General features: G+C 40.4%; 1 long non-coding RNA gene across 1 annotated transcript; it reads right to left on the bottom strand.

Annotated features, from left to right (window-relative positions):
- Positions 1–835: 835 nt before the first annotated feature.
- On the bottom strand, positions 836–2,714 carry LOC148193774 (uncharacterized). The gene is made up of 2 exons (XR_015782043.1): positions 1,719–2,714; positions 836–1,675 (listed from the first exon to the last, which is right to left on the bottom strand). It is a non-coding gene; the product is annotated as an uncharacterized LOC148193774 (long non-coding RNA).
- Positions 2,715–10,286: the final 7,572 nt, after the last annotated feature.

The raw sequence follows: 10,286 nt of genomic DNA, 5'->3' as shown, positions 1-10,286 counted from the left end.
AGGAAAAGGACGAACGATATTAGGTGACCGAACAGTATGAAGACAACAGGCAATGGAAAATGATATTGAAATTTAAACCAAAAAAAACCGAACGGTCTCTAACAATGAAACATGTTAGAGACCGAACAGTGTAAAGGTAAAACTGAGCGGCATGCAGTAATTAAAGTTCAACCGTGCAACAGCGGAAAAGCATAGGAAAATTGTAAACCGAACGTTCTTGACCGAGCGGTAATAAGAATAAAGTGTGAGCACCGAATGGTTCAAAGCAAACTAATAAAATGAAGTGGGAAAATCAACACGCATAAGCCGAACGGTACTATTAACAAAAGAAACGAACGCATACAGAAAACAGCTAAACGGTAATTAAGCAGTAAAATGGAAACAAGTTAAAACTTCAAGAATAACCGAACGGGAAATAAGCAACCAATTGAAACTAAGCAACAAAGAAGTCAGCCGAACGCATGCATCAACAATGACCAGAACAAACCGAATGGTCTACAGTAAGAACTTCGACCGAACGGTAGTAAATGGACAAACACTTACATAACCGAACGGTCTAAAGAGGTAACCGATCGGTATGAAATGCAGCAAAATTCATCAAACTTTGAACGCAGTGCGACAGAAACTAAACTTTAACTTCGAAATGCACAGATAAGCCGAAAACTATTCTAAACGCTAATGAAAATACACCAAATGGGATTAAAATGATTCGCAACAGTAAGGGCACCATCCAACGCAAACTGAGAATCAAACAGCATTGGAAATGCAACGTGAACAGTAGAATCGCAAACCAGAAATGCAGGAAAGTGACGATGAACAGTGAACAAGATGAACGAGCGATGAACGGTGAAAATAAATTAATGAGTAACTGTGTGCATCCCAATATGAAGAAAATATAAACGTTTTATCTGTTCAAGTAAGAAAACAATGAAAAGGAACCTCTTGGAGCTCTCTTCCAGCAGAACGTGTCTTCCTCTCATTCATCCCATATCTCGAAATGTTCAAAGTAAAAACAAGCAAATGGTAACTGGCTGCCTCCCGGCCGTGTGCTCCTCTATTCTCATTCAAAAACAACGTTCCCCAAAATCCAAGAGCAGAATCCGAGAATTCCTACGTGAGGGGTGGCGGCTGACTCAAGGCCGTGTGTCTCCTAAGTAAATCACCACTCTCCTTGCTCCGCGTTCCTGGATTAAGATTACAATTTTGGAGTTCTATCTCCCAATACAAGAATCAGCGCAATAAAGGAAGGGTGCTTCTCTCATCACCACTTGGCCCTGTTGGCGTTTCTTCGTTCTCTTCCTCAAACAGCATGAACATTCAAGCATAGAAACAATAAAAGGATTCAATCAAAAGTGCATAAAAAAACCCAAAATGAAAAGGCAAGAGTGCTCTTCTTCCATTCTATAAATCGTATCCGCGTGAATATATCCCCCAGTTCTTACATTTCTCCAAACGCTTAAAGCAAAAGCCTCTGAAAAACCCAAAACTGAGAGAGTGGCAAGTGGCGGCTGTAGCCCTTGGCCGTGTGTCCTCCTCTCTCCTTCGTGGCTACTGCCTCCTCCAAGTGTGCCCCTTTCTCATATTCCTTCCAGCTCAACCATTCTCCTCCGTGGCGGCTACAGCTAGTGCGTTCCTGCTGCTACCCATAGCCCTCCATTCTCTCCACCACTGCTACCTTTTTGCCAAAAATCAACATATCTCCTAAGTTGCGGCTGGACCCTATTTGCTGTGTGAAGGCTGGATGTTGGACCAACATGAGTGCTGGATGCGTGGGCGTGGAGTGTGCTGGAATGTGAAGAAACATGTTGGGCCGTGAGCTTCTTTTCGTAACCCCTTCACTTGCTGGACCAGGTTTTTCTCCCAAGCTGCTGGAACGCTTCTCGGCTGGACACAAGGCTGCTGGACGTGTGTTGATGGGCTGTGTGGACGTGGCAGCATGTGGACGTAGCAGCTGCTTTTGGTCTTCAGCCCGTGAGCGTGCGTAGCACTTCATCCTTGCTGGACGTGCGTATTCTCTCTGCTGGGCTTGCTGCTGCTCAAAAGATGGACGCGTGGTGCCTCCCATGCTTGCTGGACGCTCCCCATGGGCCGTCTCTGTGTGAACCCCGCGTGGACGTCCGTCAGCTCCCAAGCTTTCTGGACCGCTCGTTCATTCTTAAAGCAAAGAAAAAGGAAGCTTCTCCAATTTCCACCTGCTCACCGGGCAACCTCTTCCAAGCACCTCCTAATTAATTGCCTCCCATTCACGTGCTAGACCAGCTACACACCCTTTAATTTGCTGAACGTCACTCTTCCAAATGGAGCCGTGAGTGCTGGAAAATGCTGGATGCCACCCTTTCTTCTCCTGCCAGCTGGACGTGCGCTGTCTTCTTCAGAGTTGCTGGACGTGCGCTGTCTCCCAAGCTGCTGGAAGCGTGAAGCCCGCGTGGACGTCCGTGTGCTTCTTTGCTGGAAAATGAAGCCTCCTTCCTTCACGCTGAAATGAATGTGTGCAGGCCGGACGCTCCCTCCAAGCTGTTGGACGAACGCTGGAAGCGTGAATGAAGATAGTTGGGCCTGCTACCCCTTCTTCGTGCACCTCCTTCTGCTTTTGTGGACGTGCAGCCCTCTTTTTCCCACGTCATACCACTTCAATGTTTCTCCAACCAAGCTCATCTCCATGTACACTCTCATAATTGAATTTCACACCTCGTCTTTGCTTAGTTTAAAGTATATTTGATGTGGCATTTATTTTGACCTCCAAATGTCCCAAATATTATCCAACAATTTTCTCCTGCAATTAATAATGCTTAAATAATTCAAATTAGTTAAAATAAGAATTTTCGATCAAATTAAGCACAATTAGTAAAAATGGGAAAATACTGGACAATTAAGCACAATTCCCTGATTAATTCTAGCACAATAAACTAAGTGAACTGAACAAAATATTGACTCATCAGTCCACTTCCTCCACTTCCTCCACTTCCTCTACTTCGTCCACTTCTCCACTTCCTCCACTTCCTCCACTTCCTCCACTTCCTTCACTTCGTCCACTTGGTCCACTTCGTTCACTTAGTGAACTTCGTCCACTTCGTCAACTTCATCCACTTCGTCCACTTCCTCCACTTCCTCCACTTCGTCCACTTCCTCCACTTCGTCCACTTCCTCCACTTCCTCCACTTCCTCCAATTCGTCCACCTCGTCCACTTCCTCCACTACCTCCACTGCGTCCACTTCCTTCACTTCGACATATTTGTCCACTTTATCCACTTCCTCCACTTTCTCCACTTCGTGCACTTCCTCCACTTCCTCCACTTCATCCACTTCGTCTACTTCCTCCACTTCCTCCACTTCCTCAACTTCCTCTACTTCCTCCACTTCCTCCAATTCCTCCACTTCGTCCACTTCGTCAACTTCGTCCACTTGCTCCACTTCGTCCACTTCGTCCACTTCCTACACTTCCTACACTTCGTCCACTTCGTGCACTTCCTCCACTTCCTCCACTTCGTCCACTTCATTCCCTTCGTCAACTTCGTCCTCTTCGTCAACTTCGTCCACTTCCTCCACTTCCTTCAATTCCTTCACTTTGTCAACTTCATCCACTTCGTCCACTTCGTGCACTTCCTCCACTTCGTCAACTTCGTCGACTTCGTCCACTTCGTCCACTTTGTCCACTTCGTCAACTTCATCCACTTCGTCCACTTCGTCCAGTTCTTCCACTTCTTCAACTTCATCAACTTCCTCCACTTCCTCCACTTCCTGTACTTCATCCACTTCCTCCACTTCCTCCACTTCCTCCATTTCCTCCACTTCGTCAACTTCGACCACTTCGTCAACTTCGACCACTTCGTCCACTTCGTCTACTTCCTCCACTTCTTCCACTTCATCAACTTCGTCCACATCGTCCAGTTCTTCCACTTCTTCAACTTCATCAACTTCCTCCACTTCCTCCACTTCTTGTACTTCATCCACTTCCTCCACTTCCTCGACTTCCTCCACTTCCTCCACTTCCTCCATTTCCTCCACTTCATCAACTTCGACCACTTCGTCCACTTCTTCCACTTCCTCCACTTCATCAACTTCGTCCACTTCCACCATTCCTCCACTCCTCCATTTCGTCTACTTCCTCCACTTGGTCAACTTCGTGCACTTCCTCCACTTCCCACTTCTTCAACTTCGTCAACTTCGTCCACTTCGGTTACTTCGTCCATTTCGTCCACTTCCTCCACTTCCTCTACTTCTTCCACTTCCTCCACTTCTTCAACTTCGTCCACTTCTTCAACTTTGTAAACTTCGTCCACTTCCTACTGTTGGAACAATCGGTACCGTTATAGAATTTTGCACAGCGGAATAACTTATAAAGCGGAAAGCGTGTTCAGTCAAACTCTTAATAAGATGGTCAGTTTTATAAATTTAATTTACTTAGAGACAAATTTCCAAACAGTTGATGTGTATAAAACAGTAAAGAGTATAGAGAGCAAGAAAATTCAACACAGAATTTTTATCCTGGTTCGATTCAAAAGAATCTACGTCCAGTTGTTAATCACTATAAAAAGTGATTAACGTTTTCACTAAAAATAGTTTCACAAGTTTACAATAGAGTGAATGAAACAGAAAACAGATAAAACCTTCCTTCGAACGAACGAACCGGAAGAACAGAAACTTTGCCAACTTGAAGAGAACCGCTCCGACCTTTGACCCACAAAGCGCGAGCTTCTCCTTTTCACAAGACCAGGCAATGTAATGAACAAGCTTTTGGAACTTCCTCAGATCACACTGTATTCTCAAAAGCTTTTTGTTCAACTGTTTTTTTCTAATTTCACCAAAACAAAATATATAGCCAAGTACACTGAATGCCAAAGGTCAACTCCCAACTGCCATGAATAATCGATTATTGTAAGTGATAATCGATTATTCAAGTCCGTTACAGGGTTTTCAAAAAGTGATAATCGATTATATGAAGTGATAATCGATTATTCCTGTATGACTCTGTGATAATCGATTATTGCTATTCTATAATCGATTATTGAAGATAAAAATGCAAGCTTACAAGGTTTACAAGAATTTCCTACTACATTTAATTTCTACAAATTGCTTTTAACTAATTTTAATATCTTCTTCAACTAAACATCTTGTAGCATCATCAAAACAAATTTCTTCAAGATTTACCAATACTCCTTATTGGTAACAATCTCCCCCTTTTTGATGATGATCAAAAATTCAATTTTAAAAGCAAGTTTGGCTTACCTGCAAAACATATAAGCTAACAAACAGCAACAAGGTTAGCAATACCTGTAATAATTTATACTTTTCCCTTTGTATTATTCTTCTCCCCCTTTTTGATCAGAAGCAAAAAGATCGAATGGTAAAGGCTCCCCCTAAATATGATCTCCCCCTCAATTAATCAAAGGATGCATATAATCAAGAGATCATTTTATTTATGAAAAGAAAAGTACATTATAAGAAGACACATAACAGACTGAATTTTAACATAGATGAAATGGCAAGTAAACAACAAAACAGTCTAACAGAGAACCTATATCTAAAACTCAGGACTAGGAGATCTCGCGGGAGGTTGAATGTTGAGATGATTCTCGATGTTAGATAGGCGAACATCAAGATCAAGAAATTGATCAACCATGTGCTCATCAACAGATCGTTGCCAATCATAAATCGCCTCAAAGTGAGTCTTTTGTGCAAGACTCATATCCTCCAATTGTTTAGATAACCTTGCAAAATGTTCTTCCATAGAAATTGAGGAAGAGGAGGGTATGTTGGATGGTCCAGCATCAGACGGAGCAGCGGCACTTACGGGGTCAGCCATATGAGTGTCCATGTCATCATCTTCATCTACATCAGGATGATCATCATCTTTGTGAATAAGGACCCTGCCTCTAGTAATGAATCCCATCTGACGAAAGGTAGTATCGCCAATTTCCGAGCCAACAACTTGAGTGGCTTGGACAAGTTCTCCTTCAATATTGACCCCTTTGTACTCCAAGATTCTAGAAATAAGAAGAGCATAAGGAAGGTGATAAGAATGGGATTTCTTAGCTTTTACCATAGTGTCAGCAATGAGAGCAGGCCAATCGATGTGGATGTGATTCAGGATCCCATACAGAAGAAGTAGATCCTGTTCAGAACATTGAGCATGATTGGTTGCTCTAGGACATAGGATCCAGACAAGTAAGTAGTGAATCATCCTTTCTTCAACCTTGAAACCTCCAACAAGCAATTGCCTTCGATTAGTCTGTTGTTCAGGGTGACGTAGGAAGGATTGGAAGGTCGATAATCGATCGAAATCTTGGAGTCCGAGATGAACTTTAACAGCATCATCCCAGATGGGTAGTTGGGCAACGTTGGTCCACACATCATCATCTAAAATTATAGGGACACCCTTGACTTTGGTGGAAATAATCCCATCTCGATATCGCAAGTTGAAGTAGAACACTCTGATGAGATCGGGATAAATGCAACCGTTTTGCTCCACCAGATTTGAGAGTCCTTGATCATTAAACAGCGCTGGAAATTGAAATCCATAGAAACGGAAAAAATCAAGGCGAATATACTTTACTGCCATGATTCGTCTCTCTTGCCAGGAAGAAACATAGTCCGCATGTCTTTCTTGATCTGAAATCCATCCATCAATCGTTGCCGGACGTGGTTGAGAGGAAGAGGATGCTCCAACAGCTCTGCGGCGATGTCTCCTTGAATCTGCCATGGAGAAAGGTTGAGGGAGTGATAGTTTGAGAGAGTGAGTAAAATTGGAGGGATTTGAAGCTCAAGATTTGATTTCAGTAGTTTCTAGGTGCAAAGAGATGGCTAACAATCGATTATAGAGGCCTATTTATAAGAAGAAGGGAAGAACTAGCCGTTTATGACCGTTTTGAGCCGTTATGGAGTCTCCAACGGCTTTATTTTTGAAACTGGTAGCGTGATAATCGATTATCGTAAGTGATAATCGATTATCTGCTCGTTGGTCACTTTCCAGAAATTGTACGATAATCGATTATGTATGAAGATAATCGATTATTTGCTCATGATTTTCCAGGTATGAGTTTGAAAATTCATAATCGATTATGGAGTAAGATAATCGATTATCTTAGTGTAGAGGATGTATCCCAGGTTTGTAATAATCGATTATGACCTGATGATAATCGATTATGAACGCTGATCTTACAAAAATTTGCAAAGAACCATAAATGTGGAGTCTAAGACATGTCTAATACCCCTAACTCTCTTCTAAGCTCATAGAATCTATCTTTAGGCAGGGCTTTAGTAAAGATATCAGCTAATTGATGTATCGTGTCAATGTATTCAATTTGGCAATCTCCCTTTTGAATGTGATCTCTCAAGAAATGATGTCTAATTTCAATGTGCTTAGTTCTTGAGTGCATTATGGGGTTCTTAGTTAGGTTGATAGCACTAGTATTATCACATTTCAAAGGAATGTGATCAAGGAAGATATCAAAATCCTCCAGTTGCTGTTTCATCCATAAGATTTGGGCACAACAATTGCCAGCAGCAATGTATTCAGCTTCAGTAGTAGATAAAGCTACACAAGCCTGTTTCTTTGAATGCCAAGACACTAAAGAACAACCCAGAAAATGACAAGTGCCACTAGTACTTTTCCTATCAATTTTACAGCCACCATAGTCTGCATCAGAATAACCTATTAAACTAAGTGAAGCATCAGATGGATACCAGAGTCCAAAAGAAGTGGTTCCTTTAAGGTATTTCAAAATCCTTTTGACAGCAATTAGATGAGATTCTTTAGGATTAGCTTGGTACCTAGCACACACACATACACTTTGCATAATGTCTGGTCTACTAGCAGTTAGATACAGTAAGGATCCTATCATTCCTCTAAACATGGTTTCATTTACCCCTTCACCAGATTCATCCTTATCTAAATAGCAAGACGTTGCCATAGGTGTGTTGGCTTCTCTACAAGTATCCATACCAAACTTCTTAAGTACTTCTCTACAATATTTAGTTTGAGAGACAAAAGTCCCCCCATCTATTTGCTTTATTTGCAGCCCTAAGAAGAAGGTAAGCTCACCCATCATAGACATCTCAAATTCACCTTGCATTATTTGTGCAAATCCTTCACATAATGAATTATTTGTAGACCCAAAAATAATGTCATCTACGTATACTTGAACAATCAAGATATGTTTTCCTACTTTCTTAATAAATAGGGTGGAATCAACCTTTCCTCTAGAGAAATCATTTTCAATCAAGAAGGTACTAAGTCTTTCATACCAAGATCTAGGTGCCTGTTTAAGACCATACAAGGCCTTTTTTAACTTATAAACATGATTAGGATATTTAAAATCCTCAAAACCAGGAGGTTGACTAACATATACCTCTTCTTTAATAAAACCATTCAAAAATGCGCTTTTCACATCCATTTGGTACAATTTAAACTTCATCAAAGAGGCATAAGCAAGTAATAATCTAATTGCTTCTAACCTGGCTACTGGAGCGTAAGTTTCATCATAGTCGATACCTTCCTCTTGACAGTAGCCCTTTGCAACTAACCTGGCTTTGTTCTTTGTGATGTTTCCATCTTCATCAAGCTTGTTTCTAAACACCCACTTTGTTCCAATGACTTGAAAATCATCTTGTCTAGGAATGAGTTGCCAAACATCATTCCTTTCAAATTGATTAAGTTCTTCTTGCATAGCAACACACCATTTATCATCTTGAAGAGCTTCCTTTATGTTCTTAGGTTCTACCTGAGACACAAAAGCTACTGTTAAGCAGAAATTATTAAGATTGTGTCTAGGAGTTACCCCTTTTAATATATCTCCGATGATGTTGTCCAGAGAAAGTCCTCTTGGTTGTTGATAGCTTTTAGGATCAACTACTTGATGTTCATTTTGAGTTTCTGGTGGATAGTTTTCATTTAGATACATCTCTTCAAGAGCTTCCCTCAAATAATCCTCATCACCTGCAATTGATTTATTTGACTCAAGAGGGTTCACCTCAAGGTCCACAATTTCATCAAAGACAACATGCATTGATTCTTCAATTGTCAAGGTTCTTCTATTAAACACCCTATATGCTTTGCTAGTTAAAGAATATCCTAAGAAGATTGCCTCATCAGATTTAGCATCAAATTTGCCTAAATTATCTTTACCATTATTCAAAACAAAACATTTACATCCAAAGATTTTCAAGTGAGATACATTTGGTTTTCTACCGTTAAACAGTTCATAGGGAGTTAGCTTAAGAATAGGCCTAATTAGCATTCTGTTCAACACGTAACAAGCAGTACTAACTGCATCAGCCCAAAAGTATTTTGGCACATTTGATTCATTTAAAAGAGTCCTAGCTAGTTCTTCTAATGACCTATTTTTCCTTTCAACAACACCATTTTGTTGGGGAGTTCTTGGAGCAGAGAAATTATGAGCAATTCCATGTTTTTCACAAAACTTTTCAAAAGATTCATTTTCAAACTCACCACCGTGATCACTTCTCAAGGTTTTGATTTTCAATTCCTTTTCATTTTGAACACGTTTTGCAAACGATTTGAATGCTTTAAAAGCTTCATTTTTAAGGGTTAAGAAGAATGTCCAAGTAAATCTAGTGTAATCATCAACAATCACAAGAGCATAGTAGTTTCCACCAAAACTTTTAATTCTAGATGGACCAAACAAGTCCATATGCAGAAGTTCTAAAGGTTTTGATGTTGAAATCATAGTTTTAGATGAGAATGAGGATTTGGTTTGCTTTCCCTTTTGACATGCAGAGCAAAGTTTATTTTTCTCAAATTTTAAATTTGGCAAACCAATCACAAGATTTTTTGAAATCAATTTATTCAAATGTTGCATATGTATATGTGCAGCTCTTTTATGCCATAGCCAAGGGTTTTCCTCTTTAGCAACTAAACATGTTATATTATGACTAGATGCATTTTCAATATCAATCAAGTAAATGTTATTATGCCTAACACCTTGCAAAGCAATTTCAGTAGAATCTTTAAAATATACGGTGCATCTATCACGTTCAAAAGTTACCTTGAGACCCTTGTCACATAATTGACTTATGCTTAGGAGATTATGTTTGAGACCTTTAACACATAATACATCCTTTATAGTCAATGTGTTTCCTCCTCCAATGTCTCCATTTCCAATGATTCTACCTTTGTTGTTATCTCCATAAGTCACAAAGCCTTGCTTCTTCTTCTCAAAAGAAATAAACTTTTTCTTGTCACCGGTCATGTGTCTTGAACAACCACTGTCAAGATACCACAGTGACTTCTTTGACTTAATAAGTTCCTACAAAACAAATTTGAGCAA

This window comes from Vigna umbellata, chromosome 9 (genome assembly GCF_029865625.1).
Source record: "Vigna umbellata cultivar VRB3 chromosome 9, Vumbellata_1.0, whole genome shotgun sequence".
In the NCBI taxonomy this organism is placed as follows: Eukaryota; Viridiplantae; Streptophyta; class Magnoliopsida; order Fabales; family Fabaceae; genus Vigna; species Vigna umbellata.
Note: the sequence above shows the minus strand (reverse complement) of the source record. Positions and strands in the feature narration are given on the sequence as shown.